The sequence below is a fragment of the Coenobita brevimanus genome, chromosome 49 (genome assembly GCF_032717465.1).
Source record: "Coenobita brevimanus isolate Jiangsu-jjx chromosome 49, ASM3271746v2, whole genome shotgun sequence".
Classification (NCBI taxonomy): Eukaryota; Metazoa; Arthropoda; class Malacostraca; order Decapoda; family Coenobitidae; genus Coenobita; species Coenobita brevimanus.
The window spans coordinates 13,655,222-13,681,407 of NC_137002.1; the positions used below are offsets into that span (position 1 = coordinate 13,655,222).

At 40.1% G+C, this 26,186-nt stretch overlaps 3 pseudogenes; 1 reads left to right on the forward strand and 2 right to left on the reverse strand.

Moving 5' to 3' along the window:
• Window positions 1-17,431, reverse strand: part of LOC145399539 (cytochrome c oxidase subunit 3-like) — a 43,503-nt pseudogene extending 26,072 nt beyond the window's left edge.
• Window positions 17,431-18,871, reverse strand: LOC145399541 (ATP synthase subunit a pseudogene; annotated as a pseudogene).
• A 5,719-nt stretch (window positions 18,872-24,590) lies between these two features.
• Window positions 24,591-24,994, forward strand: LOC145399561 (small subunit ribosomal RNA; annotated as a pseudogene).
• Window positions 24,995-26,186: the final 1,192 nt, after the last annotated feature.

Here is a 26,186-nt window from a genome sequence, read left to right on the forward strand (position 1 = left end):
CAGAGATCATTTGAGGTCACCAGTAACATACGTTCAAACGACTGGACCCAGCAGCCCAGTTTTTGGCATGGCGGTTTGCATGACCTCCAGCTCAGGCATTGGCTATGTGAAGTTGACCTGTCATTTGAGGTCACCACAAATAGTAAATAAGTATACATAATTACTATGCGCTAGTCTGCAAAAGCTCAAAAAGAAAGTTCCTGGACCTCTTCAAAAGCATAAGAGGTACATGGTTTTTCTGGAGTAGAAAGAAAGACTGAACTAGAACAAATATGATTAAAGTGTTCGCCTTTTTGGCCCGGCAACGCAGGGTACCCCTGCTAGTATATATATATATATATATATATATATATGTATATATATATATATATATATATATATATATATATATATATATATATATATATATATATATATATATATATATATACTCTGATGGTTCTGTAGCTATTTCTTCTACTGATAAAGCAGATCTCTTCGCACAGACTTTCTCCTCCAATTCCACCTTAGACGATTCCGGGGCTGTTCCTCCATCACTTCCCCCCTCTGACTTCCTCATGGCTGACATTAAAATGTCTTCAGTTGATGTATTTTCTGCCATTACTGGCCTCAGTACTAACAAGGCATATGGGCCTGATGGGGTCCCTCCTGTTGTTCTCAAAAACTGTGTTTCTGTGCTTACACCCTGCCTAGGCAAACTATTTCGCCTTTGTCTGTCAACTTGTACCTTTCCTTCTTGCTGGAAGTTTGCTCTCATTCAGCCAGTCCCAAAGAAGGGTGACCACTCCCAACCCTCCAACTATCGTCCAATTGCTTTAACGTCCTGTATTTCAAAAGTTTTCGAGTCAATTCTTAATATAAAAAATTTTAAGGCATCTTTCCCTATCACAACCTTCTTTCCGATCGTCAGTATGGGTTCCGTCAGGGACGCTCCACTGGCGATCTTCTCACCTACCTTTCAGACTCCTGGTCATCCTCCTTTCGGGACTTTGGCGAAAGCTTTGCCATTGCACTTGACATCTCAAAGGCTTTCGATCGAGTCTGGCATAAATCTTTAATTTCCAAACTGCCCTCCTACGGTTTCTATCCTTCTATCTGTACCTTCATCGCTAGCTTCCTTTCTGGTCGTTCTATAGCTGCTGTCGTAGACGGCCATCGTTCTTCTCCTAGATCTATCAACAGTGGTGTTCCTCAGGGCTCTGTCCTATCACCAACTCTCTTCCTTTTATTCATCAATGATCTTCTAAGCTGTACATCTAACTCTATCCACTCATACGCTGATGACTCCACCCTTCACCTTTCCATTCGGTTCCCGCAACGCCCATCTCAACAGTTACTTCAAGAAACAAGGGATGAGGCTATGGCACACCTAATGTCTGACTTGGCTCATATCTCTGACTGGGGTAAAAATAATATGGTTGTCTTTAATGCTTCTAAGACTCAGTTCTTACACCTATCAACCCGACAAAATCTTCCACAGGTATACCCACTAATGTTTAATAATATTCAGATTAATCCTGCATCATCCTTGAACATGCTTGGGGTTTCATTTACTCGGGACTTATCTTGGAAAGATCATATTGCATCTCTTGTAAAATCTGCTTCCAAGAGATTGGGTGTGCTAAGCCGACTCCGCTCTTTCTTTACCCCTGCACAATTGTTGACTCTATACAGGGGTTTTATCCGCCCCTGTGTGGAGTACAACTCTCATGTGTGGGGAGGCTCCCCACATACAGCTCTTCTCAATAGGGTGGAGTCAAAGGCTTTTCGTCTCATTAACTCTCCTCCTCTTACTGACTCCCTTCAACCTCTGTCTCTTCGCCGCACTGTTGCATCTTTATCTCTTTTCTATCGCTACTTTAATGGTCACTGCTCCTCTGAACTGTCTGCTTGCATTCCTCCACCTCTACGACGGGCGCGTAGCACCCGTCTGGCAGCAAACTCTCATCCCTTTTCTGTCCAACTCTCTAATGCAAGAGTTAACCGTTACTCCCAGTCTTTCATTCATGCAACAGGTCAGCTCTGGAACTGTCTCCCTCTGTCTGTATTTCCTCCTGCCTATGATCTCCAGTCTTTCAAACGCAGTGTGTCCAGGCATCTCAAAATGATCGGATCTTGAATTTGGCTCTCTGTTGTATTTTGTTTTTCTCTTGGAGGGAACTGTTACTGCGGGCTCATGGCCTTTGGTTCCTTCTTCCTCGCATAAAAAAAAAAAAAATATATATATATATATATATATATATATATACTTAAGCTGCTTCCCCTAAAGAAAGGGGGGTACCTGGGACAGGACGACAAACTCCCAGTTTACTTATCCACTTATCCACACGCGCACACTTACTCATATCTTAGCTCCAACAGGAGAAGGGACAGATCTCCACTGCACATCACATGAGGGTCAACTGTGCAGTTCAGTCAGTGACATCTGCAGGAGGGCCCGACAGCAGAGCTGGTTTACCCCTGTCACATCATAATAGATCCCATCCCCTTGTCTGCACCTGACCTGGTCATTTGATCACACCAAATGCAGGAGGATATCCCCTTGGGGTTGCATCACCATGTATCCATTCACATTTTTTTTTTTTTTTTAATGCAAGGAAGAAGGAACCAAAGGCCAGGAGCCCGCAAACCGTTTCTTCTAAGATAAAAACAAAAACAATACAAAAGGAAGCCAATTTCAAGATCTCCAGTTATCTTTATCACGGGCAGACATTCTTCCTTGCTCTACAGACACCCTTTTCGCATCACTTTCTTCACACTGTCCATCCATCCTATTCGTGGTCTTCCTCTCAGTCATACACCTCTGACATCAGATCCAATTATCTTCTACATCAATCGGTCTTCATGCATTCTCTCCATATGCCGCAACACTCTTTGCTCAACTCGATCAACCACCTCCTGCATAACTACAGCTCCCCTTCGTGCATCATCATTTCTCACTCAATCCATATGCTTCACTCCACACATGGGCCTACTCCTCAGACACCTTATCTCCATTACATTCAAAGTCTTCCTCTCTGCTACACCCATATTCCATGTTTCAGCCCCATACAACACAATTAGTACCACTACACCCTCATACAACGTTCCCTTTATAACCATTCTAAGCAAACGACATCTGAACATTTTCTTTTTTTAATTCCTCCCAACACCTTTCCTACTTCATTCGTTCTACATTTCACCTCTACGTATTTTCTTCCATCCACAGCAACATGTGACCCTAAATACTTAAAACACTCTACCTCCTCAAGCAACTCAACATTCAAAACTACATTCATCCTCCTACCATCTACAAACCTCATACACTTCATTACTTAACTCTTATTCTCATTTACTCTCAGTTTCCTCCTTTCACACACCCTTCCAAACTCCTCTACCAACTGTCTCAATCTCTCCTCTGAATCAGCTACCAGTGCGGTATCATCCACAAACAACAACCGATTCAGATTCCACTCTCTACCATCAGTATCAGTAGTTCTTAACCTTCTTACTACCACGCTCCCTCTAGTAGTCAGTCCCACCACGCCCCTGCTCATAGCTTCAACCAAATTGATAAAATTCCCTCCCAGATTTTAAGGAAAAAATGAAAAAAAAGGGTGTTTTTAGTCTTTACTGAGCATGAATTCTGTGCAAACAATATACCCAGCATGTTTAACCCGAGACGTCCCGTCAACTTATGGATACGTTACAACATTTTGCATATGCCAGTCCCGTCGATGTACTGGTACGTTTTGCTATTGGAAGTTGCATGTTTTCCACAATTTTCAAAATTCGCACGAGATTTTTGGTACGTAGTGTTGCACGACCTTCCTCTACCTGCCACCAGGCGGGGACACTTGGCGACCCCTTGTGACCCACACTCACCTGCGGCTCGGTCACTCACCTGTTAGCAACGGTCCTGCTCAGACATGGCGCATAGAGGTCTCTCGGAGGAGGAAATTCAAGCCGCCCTGGATGCCTTTACTGGCGATAGTGATTTGCCACTCGATGACGAGGAGATGGACAAAGATTATGTCCAACCACAGGATGTGGAAAGCAGCAGCAGTGATGAGGAAGTCCTGTCCCCCAGGAAGCAGCGCTACATGACTTATTGTGCTGCAGGAGAGGGTCAGGCTGCACAAAAACAAAGTGCAAGATCCTCTAGCCAGCCCCTACATGACGTGGAGCCCGATTTCGAGGACGAGGACGAGGACAGAGCCGTGGGACATGCTGCCACGTGGTACGGCCATGAGGTTATTACTCATCGCTGCTCAGAGCGTACACCACATCGTTCTAACAGGTATGGGCCTAGTGTTTTGTTTGGGGATGGCGGAAGTGGCGTTGAGGGAGTGGGGAGTGAAAGGGAAAGTGTTGGGAGGAGTGTGGAAAGTGAGAGTGGCGGGAGTGAGTCACGTGGTGGTGTGAGGCGGCGGGGCTTATCACGTGGGGCAGTGAGCGTGGGTGGTGAATCACGTGGTGTGGTGATGGAGCAGGGAGGTGAGGAGGAGCCACTCCCCAGCACGTCTTATGCTCCTCAATATTCCCAGGCTTCCTCCCGACAACCCCCTGATGTTCCCCAAGTCCATAAGGGTAAGGGAAAGGGGAAGGGTAAAGGCTGAGGGAAGAGGAGTGCGAGTCGGGAAGCCCTACGCACTCCTCCTCCCCAACCTCCCCCACCATCATCTCCTCCCCATCCTGATGAAGACGAGGATGGGGACGATTGGGACGAGGATTTTGTGGCATGGAACTGGGAGGATGGGAGTGATTTTACTCCCCTCATTCACCCATTCACTGAGCAGGGGCGTGCTGGATGCATTGCTCCCGGTATTCACCCTAATTCAACCAGACTGGATTTTTTCCACCTTTTCTTCAGTGAGGGTTTTGTGGAGGAAATAGTGGATCAAATAAACCGGTTTGCTACCAGCCAGTGCCGTGAGAGTGAAAGACAGGGCACAAGGAGCAGGCATTCTCTCCTCTATGATTACCCAGTCTCCCTTGCAGAAATGTTTTTGTTTTTGGCCTTGGTACTTTTGATGGGTATTGTACGAGAGAACCGAATTCCTGCATACTGGACAAGGGACCCTATTATGCTTACACCAATATTTGGCCAAGTAATGAGCCATAATCGGTTTCAGCAAATTCTAAGCCGCCTCCACTTCTATGTTGCTGATGATCCTGCAAATGCTAATGACACAGATAAGATGAGGCGAATTAGGTTGGTTTTTGATCACCTAAGGCAGACATTCCGTTCCTCATTTTATCCCTATAGAGACCTCGTCATAGACGAGTGTCTCGTGTTGTGGAGAGGCAATATTTCATTTCGGCAGTACATACCCAGCAAAAGGCACCGTTTTGGGGTCAAGATCTTTGTTATGTGTGACTGCAGGACTGGTTATGTGCAAGACATAGTCTTGTACACTGGTGCACAGACAGACATAATAGAAGATCGGAGTATTGGTCTATCGGGAGCAGTGGTAAAGACAATGATAGAAGACTATCTTCATCGTGGTCACGTCCTTTACCTTGAAAATTGGTACACTAGCCCTCTTCTCGCTCATTATCTACACAGGCATGACACGGGGATCTGTGGGACCATCAAGGTGAACCGGCGTCACGTGGTCAAGGTGGGGCGGAAACTTGACAGAAATGAGGTTGTCTTCTTCCAGGCCAACAATATCCTTGCAACAGTGTGGAACCACAACAGAGAAGTCCACCTCTTGTCCACGGTTCACCACCCCTTGATGCACCGTACAGAGTCGGTAGATTATCGGAGCGAGCACATATGGAAACCTGAGTGTGTGCTTGATTATAATATCAACATGCGGCTGCTGGACCAGTCAGACTCCATGATATCGACTGTCGAGTGTGCCAGGACCACGATGAAGTGGTACAAAAAACTATTCTTTCACCTGCTTGACATTACTGCCCTGAATTGCCACCACCTTCACGCCATGACAACAGGAGTTCAGGAAACCATTGAAGGGTTTGTGAGGGAGATGACACGAGAGATTGTTGCAAGGTATGCGGTTGAAAGGCCCCAACACCGCACCCGCACAGCCCCAGGTGCCCACCCTCCCCTGAGATTATCCGTCCACCATTTCCCCACTCCTATACCTCCCCAAGCAAATAGACCTAGACCCCAACGCAGGTGTCATGTGTGTAGCAATTCCCACGTCAGACCCACCACTCAGAGAAAGGACACCCGCTATGAGTGCGTTCAGTGTGACGTGGGTCTGTGTATTCACTCATGTTTCAGTGAGTTTCACACGCTCCTGCACTTCTGATAAGGTGTGAATGACTTCTGATAAGGTGTGAATGCGATAGGACGCTGATACTCTGAAATAAATGCGACAAACAGACGCTCAGTGTAATTATAAGCCCAGTAGATTTGTAAATAGTAGTATGGAAGTGGAAACGGGTGTAATATAAGTGGAAAATTATTATGTAAGTGTATGAATAATATCTAAGTGGAAACATACCTTGCGAGGGTATTTTGATGCGATATTCAGATGCTCAGTGGAATAAATAAGGCCTGTAAATATGTAAATAGGAGTCTACAAGTGAACACGGGTGTAATATAAGTGGAATATTAGTATGTAAGTGTATGAGTATTATCTTAGTCGAAACATTCATTGCGAGGGTATTTTGGTGGGATATTCTGATGCTCATTTGAATGAATAAGGCCAGTAAATATGTATAGTGCAGAATAGGGTGTAAATGGGTGTAATGAAAGTGGTAAAGTATATTGGGATTGAAGAAATAGAGTACAAGTGGAAACACGAGTGTTAGAGAGAGTGCTTGCTATGAGATTATGCGCTAGCATTTCGCTAAATGCCCTCGTAATGAATGTAAATAATTGAAAACGTTTACAGTGGTAGAGGAAAGGTTCAATGTAAAGAAAAAAATATTATGAAAGTGATAAAACAATGTTGTATGTTGAAATACGAGTCGGAGCGAGTGCGCTGAGTATGCATATGTGCGCTATACTTATGCTACATGTCATCGTAATGAATGAAAACAGCTGAAAATATTTACATACAGTACAAAATGGTAAAATGGCATTGAAACAGTAGTATACAAGTAGAAAAAATGATATGCTGACTGAAACAAGAAACTTAGCACATAGCATTTTACCAACAGGACCAAACTCGCTATGCTCGCGCAAAGTTACAATGCTTATTTTTCATATATATGTCATTGAAATTCATTATATTGTTATTTTTATTGTTTATTAGTTCAAATTCAATAAATGTAGAGGTGTTGTTTGTTGTTTCTCCCAAAATTACCTACCATAGAAAACGTGAGCGCCTCACACCTCAATGATAGAATATGATACCTGGCGCGGGGGACCTCACCCGTTCTGACCAGTTGCAGACCACGGTACGCACTTTCTTTGTGATTTTCCTTTGTTTCTCAACAAAAGCAGAAGTTTTAGCCAAAAATTTTTTTTTCCAAAAGTGGTCAGGACTGGGGGGTGTTGGAGGTGCGAAAGTGATCGGGACGTGATGGGTTAATGAGGTTACTTTCTTACTAATTTAATGAGATATTTGACACTGCTTCTTAGCTACCAGATCTTGAAAGCGTGGTCGAATGCCAGAGGGTGTACAACATAAGTCCCCTTCAACGTTCAGCTGGTTTTTGTACCTGGTCTTGACAGCAACGAGAATGGAAAATGCAGCTTCACAAAGATACGTGGATCCAAACATTGTCAGAAGTCGAAGAGTTTGATATGAGATCAGAGCGTAAACAGGAAGGTACGTACTTGACCCAGAATGTGTCAAGATCCAGTTCTTTGAAGTCTTCCTCAGCTGAGAAATTGAACCTTAACTCAATAAACTCCTCTTGCACTTCATCCGGAACATCAGCTACCTCAATTTGAAATGGGTTCCAAATGAATTTCCAGGCAGTGAGATGAGTGATTTTTTTTTTTTTTTTTTTCAGAATCAAGGTAACTGTGAATGAGAGCCGAATCCAAGTTACTAAAACTAGCTGTATTTCCAACCTGAATTCGACATTCCCAGAGGTCGAGTTTGGCCATGAAGGCTCGAATGGTGTCGTGGTGCATGATGATGTTGCTGTTTTTCCCTTGTAGTTTAAGGTTGATTGCATTCAGTGCTTCGATGTCCACCAGGTAAGCTAGAGATAGCAGAAAGCCTTCAGACTGGAATTTGTCATGGAAATCTGGGTTCTACTGTGAACCTAGAAAAATTGCTACTTCTTCTCATAGTTCATAAAGCCGTCCAGGCATGTTTTGCACTGTAATTCTTTCATAATCATCTTCATATTGGCGATGTTCTTGTTAAGAGAATTACAAATATAATTAGAGAAATTTCTACTTTTTCCCCCGGGTTCAAGCCCCCCCCCCTGGAATTTACTCACGCCCCCCTAGGGAGCACGCCCCCAAGGCTAAGAACCTCTAATCAACATTCACCAGTCTCAGACCTCCACCTAACTCTCTTGCATTCACCTCCCTTGCCACACCATCCATATAAATATTAAATAACCAAGGCAACATCACCCATCCCTGCCACAGCCCCACTCTGACGGGAAACCAATCATTCACAGTATTTCCAACTCTTACACACACTCTACTATTTACATAAAAACTTTTCACTCTTGTAACAACCTACCATCAAGTCTATACAATCTCAAAACAATCCACAAGGCCTCCCTATCAGTTTTATCATAAGCTTTCTCTAAACTCATTAATGACCAAAACAGATCATTCCCTTTTGCCGAATACTTTCACACAACCGTCTTACAGAAAACACCTGATCAGTGCATCCTCTCCCTCCCCTATAGCCACACTGCTCATCATCAATCACTCCTTCAGTACCGTCTTTAACTTACCTAACCCTTAAAGGCCTGGATCCTATCGACTGTACTAACGTGAATATCTGTATATGGAGCCGATTTTTCGACTCTTAGAGAAGTAAAAAGTGTTATGCCCAAGGTTTAGAGCTTGAATATACACACCTTATGCTGCAAACCAGAGCATTCTAGACCAACTGATTACTGAGCTACAGCCTGTCAAAGATCGTCAAAAATTGACACTGAAAACCTTGCATATAGGAAGAGAAAAAAAAACGCACCAGTATTAATTTTGGTATTATAGAATGAAAGATCTTGATTTTACACACCAGAAAATGTATAGATCATTCTCATAATATTTTGTCAAATGTTTACCACATAGCCACAGCAAGAAAGTAGCTGGAGGTGGAGGGAGTATGAAGGGGTAGAGGGGGGAGAATGAGGGAGAAAGGTGGAGGGAGGATGGTGGGGGGAGTGTGGCATGGAAGAATCAATTTTATAGAGTTGGTAGGAGGAGCTGTGAGTCCAGTCACAAGCGAGGGAGGGGGAGAGGGAACAAAAGGTTTGGGTAGAGGTAGGTGGCAAGAAGGCGATGGGGAAATCACCCCCCCCCACCATGGGTAGAAGCCCAGATCCTCCCCCTTCCCTGCTCGGGACTTAGTTCTCATTGGTTTGCATCGATATACGTCACAATCGGGCCGAAGCCTACTGTCTGCAGTTTTTTTACAAAGGTTCCTCTATCGATCCTATTACGCATCAAGTGAAATTCTGGAAAAGGATTGATCGATCCTATTAGTACTCTGGGGGTCAAGACTATTATACACCTTAGCTACAATATTCAATAGACTTTACCCTTAAAACTAGTACATTCATACTTATCACCCTTTCCTTTATACTGTACATTGGAAGCACACATGCACCAGCCCATTCAATCAGCACCATACCTCTTACAAAACACAAATTCAACAATCTTACTAACCACTCAACAATAGTTTACCGACCACCTTTCAGGCATTCCTTGTGAGGAGTAGACTGTAGCACCAGTCGAGCGGGGCAGTACTTCCAAGGTGGATGGAAAGCTGATGACAGGGAGAGCTGGAGCTCCCGTTTCATCAGCCCTCAGAACTAGTTCCTGACCATTCCCCTTTGCTGAACTTTTTCAGTGTCTCAATAATACAGAGAGTAGGCCAGCATGCTTTCTAATACATGTTTCCCAAAATGTCAACACCAAACTACATGCACAGTACACACTACACTCCTTTTTCAAAATTTAAAAAGAAAAAGGAAAATTGCACACCAATACAATGCCTTGGAGTCTCAAGGGGGGGGGGACCATAAATGCCCCCACCATCCGCCCCTCTCCCGGTGACAACTCTTTGAGTTGCCTGGATCCACTGTCTTACTCACTTCTTCATTTCTGCAACATTTGCAGCTTTTCCTCTAACTTTTTCTCTGTCAAACACCACCTCTCCTCCTCTAAACCTCACCTTCTCTTCCTTACTGAGACTCAACTGTCTGAGGCAACTGACAGCAAATCCTTTTCTGTATCCTCCTACTTTCTCTATACTCATTTCAAAGCCAAAGGTGGATGTTGTGTATATGTACGCAACAACCTATCTTCCTCTCATGTTCCTGAACTTGATTCTTCTGAATTCTCTACTCTCTGGCTTCAGCTCTCCTGTCATTCTCTGACTAAATACATCTGCGCTGTTTAATTATCTCCTAATTCTGCTGAGTATCACCAATTCTTTGACTATCTTACTTCTGCGATGGAACACATTCTGTTCATTTCTCCTTTCTCTGAGATCTCCATTCTAGGATATTTCAATGTTCACCACCACCTTTGGCTCTCCTCTCCTTTCACTGATCCACTTGGTGAACAAGCCTACATCTTTTCTATCCTTAATGACCTAGAGCAGCTTGTACAGCACCCTACCTGTATCCCTGACTGCCTTGGAGATAGCTCCAACATACTTGATCTCTTCCTTACAACTAGTCACTTACTTGTAAGCTGTTAATCATTTCTCTCAGTTGGGCTCCTCTGATCATAACTTTATTACCTTAACCTGTCCTATCGCTCCGGTATGGCCTGTGGACCCTCTAGAGAAACGTCGTCTGTGGCACTTTGGAACTGCAGATTGGGAGGCCCTCATGCAGTACTTCTTTGATTTTCCATGGAATGAGTATTGCTTCCATGACCGGGAGCCATCTGAGTGTGCTTTGCACATTACAGAGGTTATTCTCTCGGGCATGGAAGCATGCATTCCTTTCTCATATCCTTTGACTAATGCATGAAAGCCTTAGTTTAATCACGCTTGTTCTAATGCTGTCCGCAATAAGGAGAGGGTTTATAAAAGGTACCAGAGCCAACCCACCCCTGAATCACATCTTTCACATGTTTCTGCCCAGAATTATGCTAAGTCTGTTCTTCTCTCTGCTAAAAATAATATCATCCGTATTAAATGCTCTCAACTCTCCAACTCGAATTCTTCGCTCCTTCTGGCATCTTGCCAAAAACCTTTCTAACAACTTTACCTCATCATCCTCTTTTCTATTCTGATGACTTTGTAGCTATTTCATCTACTGATGAAGCAGATGTCTTCACTTAGGCTTTCTCCTCCAATTCCACCTTAGACAAGTCCAGTGCTGTTCCTCCATCACTTCCCCCCCTCTTACTTCCTCATGGCTGACACTAAAATCTCTTCAGCTGATGTATTTTCTGCCATCACAGGCCTCAATACTAACAAGGTATATAGGCCTGATGGAGTCCCTCCTGTTGTCCACAAGAAGTGTGCTTCTGTGCTTACACCCTGCCTAAGTAAACTCTTTTGCCTTTGTCTTTCAAGTACTACCTTTCCCTCTTGCTGGAAGTTTGCTCTCATTCAGCCAATCCCAAAGAAGGGTGACCATTCCCAACCCTCTAACTGTCATCCAATTGCTTTAACATCCCGTGTCTTAAAAGTTTTTGAGTCTATTCTTAACAAAAAAATTTTAAAGCATCTTTCCTATCACAACCTTCTTTCTGATCGTCAGTATGGGTTCCGTCAGGGACGCTCCACTGGCCATCTTCTCACCTACCTTTCAGACTCCTGGTCATCCTCCTTTCGGGACTTTGGCGAAAGCTTTGCCATTGCACTTGACATCTCTAAGGCTTTCGATCGAGTCTGGCATAAATCTTTAGTTTCTAAACTGCCCTCTTACGGTTTCTGTCCTTCTATCTGTGCCTTCATCAATAGCTTCCTTTCTGGTCATTCTATAGCTGCTGTTGTAGGCAGGCATCGCTTTTCTCAAAGATCTATCAACAGTGGTGTTCCTCAGGGCACTGTCTTATCACCAACTCTCTTCCTTTTATTCACCAATGATCTTCTAAGCTATACATCTAATCCTATTCACTCATAAGCTGATGATTCCACCCTTCACCTTTCCTTTCGGTTTCTGCGACGTCCATCTCAGCAGTTACTTCAACAAACAAGGGATGAGGCTATGGCACACCTATTGTCTGACTTGGCTCATATCTCTGACTGAGGTAAAGATAATCCTGTTTTTAATGCATAAAAGACTCAGTATTTACACTTATCAACCCATCAAAATCTTCCACAGGAGTACCCACGAAGCTTTAATAGTACCCAGCTCAATCCTGCATCATCCTTGAACATGTTTGGGGTTTCATTCACACGGGACTTATCTTGGAAAAACATATTGCATCTCTTGTAAAATCTGCTTCCAAGAGATTAGGTGTGCTAAGCCTACGCCGTGCCTTCTTTACCCCTGCACAGTTGTTGACTTTATACACATGTTTTATTCGCCCCTGTTTAGAGTACAACTCTCATGTGCTGGGAGGCTCCCCACATACAGCTCTTCTCAGTAGGGTGGAGTCAAAGGCTATTCGTCTCATCAACTCTCCTCCTCTTACTGGCTCTCTTCAACCTCTGTCTTTTCACTGCACTGTTGGCTCTTTATCTATTTTCTGTCGCTGCTTGAATGGTCACTGCTCCTCTGAACTGTCTGCTTGCATCCATCCACTTCTACGACAGGGGCGCAGCACCCGTCTGGCAACAAACTCTAATCCCTTTTCTGTCCAACTCTAATGCAAGAGTTAACCGTTACTCCCAGTCTTTCATTTATGCAACGGGTCAACTCTGGAACTGTCTCCCTCTGTCTGTATTTCCTACTTCCTGTGATCTCCAGTCTTTCAGATGCAGTGTGTCCAGGCATCTCAAAATGTATGGATCTTGAAGTTGGCTCTCTATTGTATTGTTTTTGTTTGTTTTTTCCTGGGGAGAATGCTTTGTGGACTCGGCCTTTGGTTCCTTCTTCCTCGCATTAAAAAAAAAAAAAAAAATCCACTGCAATCCCATCCATACCTGCAGCATTCCCTGCTTTCATCTCCTTTAGTGCCTCCTGCACTTTCCCCATCGTGGTCAAAGAATCATTCAATTCTCCCAACACATTTTTTCCTTGCACCCTTCCATCTACTACAGTCTCAGTCTCCCTTTCCCCCTCTGCATTTAACAGTCTTTCAAAATACTCTGCCCATCTCTTCCTTACTGCATCCAACTCAAATGCCATTCTTCCATCCTCTGTTTTTACTCACTCTTCCTTCCCAGACTCTCCCCTTTGCATTCTCTTCACCTCCATCCAAAACGCTTTCTTATCCCGTTGAAAATTCTCAGCCAACCACCTACCCCACCTCTCATCTGTTGCCACATCATTATCACGCACAGCCCTTCTCGCCCTATTCCTTTTTCCCTTATACCTCTCATATGACACCTCATCCTTCCTCTGCAGCGACACTTCATATGCACATCTCTTCTCAGCTACAGCCATACTTACTTCCTCACACCACCATTCACTTCCTTTTCATACACCACCACCCACTCGTCTCACACCACACACCTTTTTCGCATACTCCACCGCAGCACTCTTAAATAACTGCCATTCCTCCTCCACATCATCATTTTCCTGATCTTTCACTGCGTTCCACTCATCTTTCAACTTTCCCTCATACTCTATCATTTTCTCTGTTTTATCCAACTTATTTTCAAAACCTTTCTGCTACACTTAACTCTCCTACCTTTCACCCATCTCTCACCTACTCTCAACTTTCCCTCCACCAGGAAGTGGTCAGACATACTTCCACCCTCCCCTCTCAAAACTCACATCCAACAGTCTTCCTATTACATTCCTGGACACAACCACATAGTCCATCAATGTTCTATCAACAACCCTTTCACCCTCCTGTCTCACACATGTGTACTTATAAATATCTTTCTTCTCAATCAAGGTATTTCCAATCACAATCTCCCGCTCAACATCCCTATCATTCTTTCCCCATTTTCATTTTTTCCAGGCACACCATGCATACCAACTACACTATCAACTGCTACATTTCCAACTCTAGCACTCAGATCTCCCATCATTACCACATTCACATTTGTTCCAAAACTCCTTAGATACTTATCAACATCATTCCATAAGGATTCCCTCTCATCTTCTTGTCTTTCATACCAGGCCCATATGCATTCACATATACACACAACTCACGTCCAAATATCACCTTCATCCACATCAGTCCTGATGACACCTCCTTCCATTCAGTCATACACTGCTACACGTCCAAGGTCACTGTCAAGGCCACTCCTCTTGCTCTTCCTCCATCAAAAGCTGACACTTTTCAAGTCATACTTCCAAACTTAGGTTCACCTTTCCCTTTCATCTTTGTTTCACTCAAAGCTAACACATCCAACATTCTTCTCACAAACATTTTCCCACTCTCCTCCCTTTTAGCCTCAATCGAACTACATCCATGCACATTCATAGACCCAGTCTTCAGGGTTCTGGGATAACTCAATCCTCCATCTATTTTTAGGCCCTGTCTCATTGTAGGGCGTAAAAAACAGAGGAGAGGGTCCCTAATCCCCTCACCTCGCCCCTTTTAGTCGCTTTTTGCGACACACAGGGAATTCGGTGGCAAAATTCTTCCTAACACAACCTGGCCGCAGTTCGGTAGTACGGAAGTACCACCCCATAGTGCGGCCAGATTGTGTACCCCTGATATATATATATATATATATATATATATATATATATATATATATATATATATATATATATATATATACAGCCACTGCAAATTGACTTAGGACCTCCCCCATGAGGTATTAAAAAACACAGAAATCATAGTATATCACAATGTTTGTTCATGAAATGCCATTCATTAATATGAAATAATGTTTCTCGTTCTTCAGGACCAGTTGGATGCGTTTTCGCATGGAATCACGTAGATCTTTAAAGTAATCTATGGACATTTCTTTGCACCAAACATTTGTCAGTTCAGTCTTGAGGTTGTCCAGATTGGCTGTCTTCTCTGCCACGATTTTCTTCATCTTTGCCCAGCAGTTTTCTATTGCATTTAGATCCGGGCTCTTGCCAGGCCAGTCAAGGACCTCAATCCGATTATTCTGGAGCCATTTTGTCACCTTTCTTGACTTGTGACATGGAGCTGAATTGTCCATGAAAAAGTTGCATCCATGAACAGCAAAAAAGTTTAACAAATGATCTTTCAAACCTTGAATGTACCGGCCACCATTTATCATCAAGTTCTTAGGAAGAAAGTAGAGGCCTCCTCTTCCCATTTCACCTGAGAAATACCCCCATACCATTACTGACTGTGGGTACTTAACAGTCGGCACCGTGTAAGCAGGATCATATCGACTACGGGAGGCAGGGAGACGAACCTTGGCAGAAAGCACCTGGAACACTTGAAATGTGCTTTCATCGGAAAACATAACTTTTCTCCACTCATCCCATGTTCAATGTGCATGCTCCTTGCCAAACTGTATGTGCTTCGTCTTCATGCAGTCAGTTAGAAGCGGTTTCTTGGCTGCAGTGTGGCTTGGCAAACCCAGCTCCTTTTGCAAGAGGTGTTGGATAGTTCGAATTGAGAAGTCTTGTAACAGCTGAGGATGCATTCTCTTCAGTTCTGCTGCTGTCAGTCGAGGATTCTTGGTTACTTCCCTCTTCAGAAGCGTATCTGTACCCCTGGAAGTCGTCCTCTTCTTTCCACCTCCATTGACGACTCATCCTCCATCATAACTTCACCTATACTAGCTCTTAGAAGAGGGGCAATTCTCAGGGGAGCACTATTATCTTGGCTAATCTTTCCAGAATCCTACATTATTTGCCTTTCTCCCCTTATAAAAAACCTAGTACTAACAATCAGAATCCTCGGGGGACTAATAAGCTATCTACTCAATATTATAAACGTAAACTTTAAACTAAACTCACTCAATCTCTATCCTCTAGTAGTATTTTCAGGTTCTATATGATTCCTAACATTCCTATCTACCTTCAACCTATCAAAATCTAGCCTTAATCTAGGCCTAAACTACTCCAAAATAATCGATAAGGGATGATCCGAAATCAGAGGAGGCCAAGGAATCTTCCAAACATTAATAAACTCGTCCAAACTACATCAAATAATTAGTGATAGAAACTTTAAATCCTTTATAAAAATCTTCCTTATTTTAACTCTTATACTCTCATTCTTTAATATTTACTTTTATAATTTATTTGAAGAATATCGCGTTGAAGTTGCGAAAGAGATGAATCCAACTAAAAGTGATTAGCTTCTAAAAAAAATATTTTAACTATACAGCGAAAACGTATCGTGTTATACTTACACCACAGAAGCTCTTCTCTTGATAGGAAGGTAACTTCAATTCAATCATTAACAGTGATTAGCCTCTCCTTTGGCTTCTATCAAAATTAGAGACTACATAGTCAAAGCTTAGGCCGAAACTAAGTGCAAAACTTCGCTTTCTAATCTACTTACTTATTTTTTATCCACCTCATCAATAAATAAAAATGTAAAGGAACAATCAAACTACATCAACAAAATGCCAATATCATGCAGCAGCCTCAAAACCAAAATGGTGAGTCGGAGAAAAATGACACATATAAAGACGATACAAACATACCATCAAAAAAGTAGTACCAATAATCACGTGTAAACCATGGAAACCTGTAGCTACAAAAAAAAACAAGATCCAAAAACCGAGTCAGCAATAGTAAACGGAGCCTCAAAATACTCAAAAGCCTGAAGAGCCGTAAAATAAACACCTAAAAACACAGTAATACCAAGACTCTGAAGAGCTTCATTATGATTAGACCCTATAATAGCGTGATGGGCCCAAGTCACTGTAGCTCCTGAAGACAAAAGAATAATAGTATTCAAAAGAGGAATTTGAAACGGATTAAACGGAATAATTCCCTTAGGCGGCCAAGTCATACCAATTTCCACAGCAGGAGCCAACCTTCTATGAAAAAAGGCCCAAAAAAACGAAAAAAAGAAGAAAACTTCCGAGACAATAAACAAAATCATCCCCCACCGCAATCCAGCAACCACAACTCTAGTATGTAACCCTTGATAAGTCCTTTCACGTACTACATCCCGTCACCACTGAATTATAGTCAAAATAACAGCAACAAACCTCAAAACAAGAAGGTCTATATTAAACTGATGAAATCATTTAACTAACCCAGTAGTTAATATTATCGCTCTAATAGACCCAGTTAAAGGCCACGGTCTTACTCGTATTTCTACCAAATGATAAGCATGATGTCCATGTGATGATGCCATTAGTTAATTTCTCTCGCAAACATAGTTCTTAAAACGGCAAAAACATAAGATTGAATAACTGCAACAGCAAATTCAAGCAAAAGAAGTAAAACCTGAGCAACAAATAAAAGAACTAAAAAGTAAGAAGTTAGTGAAGGGCCAGTCCCCCCTAAAAGAGTCAACAACAAATGGCCAGCCATCATATTAGCCATCAACCGAACCGCCAGAGTCCCAGGCCGAATAATATTTCTAATACTCTCAATTAGTACCATAAAAGGTATTAAAACTACAGGCGTTCCCTGAGGAACTAAATGAGCAAACATATGCTGAGTATGATTAAACCAACCATAAATCATAAAAGTCAACCAAAGGGGAAGAGCTAACCCTAAAGTCATAACTAAATGCCTAGATCTAGTAAAAACATAAGGCAAGAGACCCAAGAAATTATTAAAAACAATAAACGAAAACAGAGAAACAAAAATAATAGTTCTGCTTTGTAATTTAGGCCCAAGAATATTCCTAAACTCTTGATGCAAGGCTATATTTAACTTATATCACACAACAGACCACCGAGAAGGAGAAACCCAATAAATATAAGGCAAAAATATCAACCCCCAAAAAGTAGAAAGTCAATTTAATTCCAACTCCATTAAACCAGAGGAAGGTTCAAAAATAGAAAATAACCTTGCTATCACTTTCAGATCTTTTCTACAATCCCAATCTCCCCCGATCTTGATTCAATTTTTTTGGAACTCTAATATAATAATTCATTACAATGAAAACAATAAACGTAATTAAAAACATGATAACTAAATTCAGCCACAAAATAGGAGCCATCTGAGGGATCGGATGATATCCTCACAGGATAACTTAAGCCTGACAAACTTATGTTATTTTTTAACTAATCAACCAAACAATTATGATCACAAACGGAATTAAAAGTCCAAAAAAATTAACAAACATGCAATACGGCATAACCCACTTAAATCCCTGCTGATCCACAAAAGAAATTACCAACTTAGGAGTCCTAATGGTCAAAGACATAATTGATACTCGAAGATAAAAATACAAAGTCACAAGAGCAGACCCAAGAAGCACAACCAGCAAAACAAAATTACCTGCCCCTGCCAACTCTTGAATAACTAACCACTTAGGAACAAACCCAGTAAAAGGAGGAAGACCCCCTAACGACAACAAAGAAAAAAATACTAACATCTTCACCTCAGCAGGAAAATTATAAGTCAGAAGATGATTAAAATGGAAAGCTTGCTTATAATGGAAAAGAACAACAATAGATAAAGAAATCACAGAATAAAACAAAAAATAAACACCTATAGTCACTTCTCTTACCAAAATAGAAGAAAGCATCCAACCAATATGATTAATTGAAGAAAAAGCCAACACCTTATGCAAAGAGGTCTGATTAATACCACCTACCGCACCTACAACTGCCGACAACATCCTAGCCACAGAAAAATACACTTCCATCATCCTCACCCTAGCCAAATAACATAATAAAAACAAAGGAGCAACTTTTTGAACCCTCATTAAAATTATAGCCCGAGGCCAAAGCAAACCACCCATAACTTGAGGAAACCAAAAATGGAAAGGAGCACCCCCTAACTTTAAAATTAAGGCACAAAATAAAATAACAGAAGCAACTCCAAAATAAATTAATATAAAAGAAGCTGAAAAAATAATCAAAGAAGAGCCCAAACTCTGAATTAAAAAATACTTCAAAGCCGCCTCCGAAGAATACTGGTTACTTTTAGTAATTATAAGAGGAACAAATGACAGCAAATTCAACTCCAACCCAACTCAAGCCCTAAATCACGAACAAGATGAAATAGAAAGCAAAGTTCCCGAAACTAAAGTAGAAAAAAACAACAAATTAGGATAAGAAAAATAAATTCAAAAGAGAAAACCTTTCAATTAACATAAATTAATTAACTACTTCTTTCGCAGGTGTAGGTAACGTCTAAATTACAAAATTGACATTATCAGCGTCAACCTCACTAAGAACTACACCACTTTTAACCACTAAAAAGAGGGAAATATACCCATAAATGGGATATGAACCCATCAGCTTTATCTTAGCTTATCTTTTTACTTTGCTCACCAGAAGTAATTATACTATAACAGGTTTAAAAGACCTACACTTAAACTTCAGTCATCTGGTGAAATTCAACCTAAGCTTCATCAGAAGATGTAACTCATGACAAAAAAGACTTAACAGAAACTCTTTCTACCACAATAGGCATAAAACTATGATTAGCTCCACAAATTTCCGAACACTGGCCATAAAACAAACCTGGGCGAGAAATTAAAAAACTAATCTGATTTAAACGACCAGGAATAGCATCAACTTTCACCCCTAAAGCAGGAACAGTTCAAGAATGAATAACATCAGCCGCCCTTACCAGCACCCGAATCTGAGTATTGAAAGGCAACACAGCTCGATTATCAACATCCAAAAGCCGAAATCCAGCCTCTCCTAACTCCTCAGTAGGAACCATAAACGAATCGAACTCCAACTGAGAAAAATCTGAATACTCATAACTTCAATACCACTGATGCCCAATAGACTTTAAAGTCACACTTGGATTATTAACCTCATCCAACAAATAAAGAAGCCGCAGCGAAGGTAAAGCAATAAAAATTAAAATCAAAGCAGACAAAACAGTTCAAATCACTTCAATTGTCTGATTCTCTAACAGAAAACGATTAATAAACCTATTAAAAAATAACCTAGCCATTATATATCCCACAAGAGTTGTAATAAGAATTAAAACCACTATCGCATGATCATGAAAAAAAATTAACTGCTCCATAAGAGGTGAAGCCCTGTCTTGCAATCCTATATACCCTCAAGTTGCCATTAATTAGTTCTAAAAGAGAATAACATTCTCATTCATAGGTCCTAAACCTAGTGCATTGATCTGCCATTTTAGAAATTAGAAACTAAAGGAATTTCCATATATCTATGATCTGCAGGAGGGTGAGCGTGTTTTCACTCAATAGAAGTAGGAAAATACATCGAAAACACGACTACACGATAAGACACTATTCTCTCTCAAATAATAATAATGAATCCCAACACAGCCACTAAAGAAATCATAGACCCGAGTGATGATAAAACATTTCAAGCCGTATAAGCATCCGGATAATCAGAATACCGCCGAGGCATCCCATTCAACCCTAAGAAATGCTGAGGGAAAAAAGTGATATTAACTCCTAAAAACATAGTACAAAAATGAATCTTCAACCACTTAGGATTTAATGCTAACCCAGTAAACAAAGGGTACCAGTGTGCCAATCCAGCAAAAATCCCAAAGACCGCACCCATGGAAAGCACATAATGGAAATGCGCCACAACATAATAAGTATCATGTAAAATAATATCAATTGAAGAATTAGCTAACACAACCCCCGTTAATCCTCCTACTGTAAATAAAAAAATAAATCCTAATCCCCAACACATAGAAGGTCTATAGTTAATCTGCGTTCCATGAAGAGTTCCCAATCACCTAAAAATTTTAATTCCGGTAGGAACCGCAATAATCATTGTTGCTGACGTAAAATACGCTCGAGTATCCACATCCATCCCCACAGTAAACATATGATGAGCTCACACTACAAAACCAAGAATCCCAATAGCTAACATAGCGTAAATCATACCTAACCTCCCAAAAGCCTCTTTTTTCCCAGACTCCTGACTAACAATATGTGAAATCATCCCAAACGCAGGTAAAATTAAAATATAAACCTCAGGATGCCCAAAGAATCAAAACAAATGCTGATAAAGAACAGGATCGCCCCCTCCAGCCGGATCAAAAAAAGAAGTGTTCAAATTACGATCTGTTAATAATATAGTAATCGCACCAGCTAAAACAGGCAGAGAAATTAGAAGCAAAATAGCCGTAATAAACACTGACCAAGCAAACAAAGGCATACGAGCCATCGTCATACCCCGCGGACGCATATTAATAACAGTAGTCATAAAATTAATAGCACCTAAAATAGAAGAGACCCCGGCCAAATGCAAAGAAAAAATTCCCAAATCAACAGATGCCCCAGCATGAGCAATAGCCGCAGACAATGGAGGATACACAGTCCAACCTGTACCAACTCCACTCTCTACCATTCCCCTCATTAAAAGCAAAGTCAAAGAAGGAGGCAACAATCAAAACCTCATATTATTCATACGAGGAAATGCCATATCCGGTGCACCTAACATTAAAGGAACCAATCAATTTCCAAAACCACCAATTATAATAGGCATAACTATAAAGAAAATTATAATAAAAGCATGAGCAGTTACTACTACATTATAAATCTGATCATCCCCAATCAAGCTTCCCGGCTGACCCAATTCAGCCCGAATTACCAATCTTAAAGAAGTCCCGACCATTCCAGCCCAAGCCCTCAAGACAAAATATAAAGTTCCAATATCCTTATGATTTGTTGAAAAAAACCACCGTTGCATTATAAATCTCATAGTGGAATTGTTAAGACGTTAGATTGTAAATCTAAAAATGTGAGTATTCACTGAGATTTAACATATATGTTAGTGTATAAGCACAAGAAGTTTTGATCTTCTAAGATAAGGTGAAATTCCCTACCATATATTCAATCCAACTTAAGGTTTTAAGTTAAACTAAAAACCTTCAAAGCTTTCAATAAAAGTAAAAACCTTTTAAACCTTGCAAATTAATGAAAGAGCAATCGCTCACCTTTAGATTTACAGTCTAATATCTTCAAATTTCGGCCACTTCATTCTAAAATGGCAGATAAATGCCTAAGATTTAAGCTCTTATCATGGAAATTAGATTTCCTCTTAGAACACGTTTTTTTAGTATACACAGTATACGTGACTTCCAATCACGAGGACTAGAAACTTCTAGAAAAAACAATGATCATTTTATCATTTATTACAATCCTAACTCTCTTAATCAGATGTGTTGTTATACTCCTGGCTTCCATTTTAGCCAAAAAAAACAATTATAGACCGAGAAAAAAACTCACCATATGAATGTGGCTTTGACCCCAAGGGATCCGCCCGTTTACCCTTCTCCCTACGATTCTTCCTAATTGCTGTTATCTTTCTAATTTTTGACGTAGAAATCACTTTAATCCTCCCAGTCGCCTACATCTTAGAAATTTCTAATGTCTACTCCTGAAGAATAGTAGGACTATTCTTCATTTTAATCCTCCTCCTAGGCCTTTACTACGAATGAGCCCAAGGAGCACTTGAATGAAGATAACACACTAACCCTACTCTAGGCTATAGTTTAGTAAAAATTTTTGATTTGCACTCAAAAGATGTCCTCCTGGACTAGCTTAACCACAGAGATTTAAGTCAGAAGAGAGGCTTCTAACCTCTACTTAAAGCGGTTAAACTCCGTTTACTTCTCTTACACAAAATTATTAGCTCCAATCCAAATAGGAGTTTACCAGCTCTCAATATACAGTCTCCCCCCAGCCCCACTAAATTTTTCATAGAAAGTAAAATTCTTAACACAGTAAACACACCCTCAAATATCACCTTGTTATAGTTATATATATCAAATCGCCTTATGTACTAGCTTATACAGGAAAATAAAGGTAATGTAGAGCGACAGCCATATACAACTGTAAAAGAGCTGGGCAAAGAACACTCCACCGTCGGTCCTGCTTATCTAAATTATGATATATACACAATCTAGGGTCAAATAAACATACATATCGAATGGGGTTAGGTCCTTATATAGAAGAGCTTGATGCGGCCATATCCTTGATGGAACGGGGTTCGGCTACGCTTGAGTACCCTTTCACACACGCTCTCAACGGCAGTGTTCCCAGGGTCCTCATGAGCCATCACCTCAAGATCGGCCCCATAATTTTTATTCTAAAATGGGTCTAATGCCACTCATTAGCTCAGTACATCCAGGAGGTCTGAGTCAAGTCTCTCTCATGAATATATAGTGGCCCTTTATTTAACAGATTAGAGTATTGGAAAACTAAATTTTACTTTACCTAATATAGTCTCTTTTTCAAATTGTAGTCAAACTGACAACAGAAACTTTATAGCAATTCCAATCTAGAAGAAATTTTGAGCTCCACAAAATATTTTATTATTTTTTTGTTCCAACCCCCTCTCATGCCAGAACAATCTTTTTAGAAAAATTTTTAAATTCGCTTTCCTTCTTGATCAAATACATTGTAAAAAATTATAGTAATATAACGCTTTATTTCAACTAAAAAGCAAAATCAGGTAAGATCAAACCAGGCTTTCCAATACCCTAATCTGTTAAATAAAGGGCCACTATATATTCATGAGAGAGACTTGACTCAGACCTCCTGAGTATACTGAGTTAACGAGTGGCATTAGACCCATTTTAGAATAAAAATTGTGAGGGGGATCTTGAGGTGAGGCTCCTGAGGCTCTATGAGCATAAGTGCTTTCAGCACATGCGGGAGAGCCTCTTAGGCGCAGCCGAACCCCGTTCCATCAAGGATATGGCCGCATGAGTCAGTGCCTTATAAGATCAAGATAGGACTTCTCATACATTGGCACTAGGTACTCGAAGTCTGCTCGGAATGAAGCTGGCGGCTGGGGGCTATTTGGGAGGAGAGATGTGTAGAGTGCTGTTTGTGTTTACCTAGATTTTTGTATAATCTTGTATCTAAGTTTTAGTTTGATGTATATATATAACAACGGAGAATTAAGAAAAAATTTACTATGTTTAAAAATTTACTTTTCACGTTTTTAAGTTATACACAATCGAGCGCCATTTATTTCACCAATATAAATATAAGTTTGATTCTTGCTTTAAATATTCGCTTTTCAATTAATAACATATGAAAACTCCAGTACTCCCAGGCTAACAAGTTCAAAACTCCAAGCTTTAGTAGATCTCAGTGTGTATTATTTTCATATCAGTGAAAACTGGAAAAAGTAAATGGAATTATCTCCGGCTAAATCTTGTGCCAGCAGTCGCGGTTATACTAGAAGGCAGAGTGAATACAAATCGATATTTAACTCTTATGCCAGCAAACAATGATTTTTTTAATTTTATAAAGGGTGAAATCAATTTTTCAAAGATAAATAAATCAACCCATCTCAATTAATAAGTTAACAAATAAAGGAAATAAACAAGGATTAGATACCTTCCTATACCTTTAAGAAAAATTTATATCTGATTAGTAACAGCTATGTGCTCTAAATTCAAAGAATTTGGCGGTATTTTAGTCTAATTAGGGGAACCTGTCTTTTAAACGATAAACCACGAAAAATCTTACCTATGTTATATAGTTTGTATACCGTCATTGAGATAACTTTTACAGAACAAGTTATTGAAATAATTACATTAAAATAATAGATCAAAGTGCAGCAAATATATAGGCTAAGATGGGTTACAATAAAATTTATATTATCACGAACAAATTTCAGAATACAAATTTTGAAGGTGGACTTAAAAGTAAGGTTTGCTTTAATAAGACAACCTGATTTTAGCTCTAAAATGTGCACATATCGCCCGTCGCTTTCATTAACCTAAGATGAGATAAGTCATAACATAGTAGGTGTACTGGAAAGTGTACCTGGAAAGCAAGATAGAGCTTGAAATAAGCAGCTCGTTTACACCGAGAAGAGTACCTATGGTCTAGGTTATCTTGAAATCAGTAATCTTACTTTTGTTATGAGAACGTTAACATTCTAAGAAAACTAATTTTGCACTTTTCTAAATAGTAGATTTTATCGAAATATCAATATAGTGAAAGTAAAAAGTATTGTGAAAGAAAGTAGAAATAACACTTAAAATTCTTAAAAGTAAATATAAGAAATTGTATCTTGTGTATAACAGGTTTTCAAAATTAGATCTATAAATAATCATCCCGAAAAAAAGATAGCTAATTTTAAGAGAAAGTTTTTGTAGCAATAAAATTTTAAACTTAACATTAGAGGTGATATGCCAATCGAGCTTTTATATCTGGTTTTCTAAGAAATAAATTTAATTTACGTGCTCAGCTATTTAGCTATGCAACTAAGAAGATTAGGGTAGAGCTTTTTCTTCCAAAATGAAAAATCATAGAACCAATAAATAGATACTTATAAAAGTTGGCTTAAAAGTAGCCATCTTTTCCAGGTTTTTCAACCAATATAACAAAATATTTTAAATTTTACAGGTTCTTTTTATCAAGTATTAGAAAATTAACTTCAACTTAACTTGTTTAGCTACTATGAAATCATTAGTAAAATTTATATGTTAAAATATTTTTTTATTATAAATAAAATCTTTTAAATATTAAAAATTTATTTAAGGAACTCGGCAAATATTATTTCCGCCTGTTTAACAAAAACATGTCTTTGTGAAGATTTACACAGTCTGGCCTGCCCACTGAATTATTAAAGGGCCGCGGTATTACTGACCGTGCGAAGGTAGCATAATCATTAGTCTTTTAATTAAAGGCTCGTATGAAAGGTCGAACGAGATATATACTGTCTTAACAAAAAAAATTGAATTTAACTTTAAAGTGAAAAGGCTTTAATATTTTAGAAAGACGATAAGACCCTATAAATCTTTACATCACATTTAGTATTAAGCCAATTTGTTAGTGTAATGAAAAATACTGAAAAAATGTTTTGTTGGGGCAACAAAGATATAAATAAACTAACTGTTTTTACTTCTAAACAAAGATTTTTGATAATAAATTGATCCTTTCTAAAGATTAAAAGACTAAGTTACTTTAGGGATAACAGCGTCATTTTTCTTGAGAGTTCCCATCGAAAGAAAAG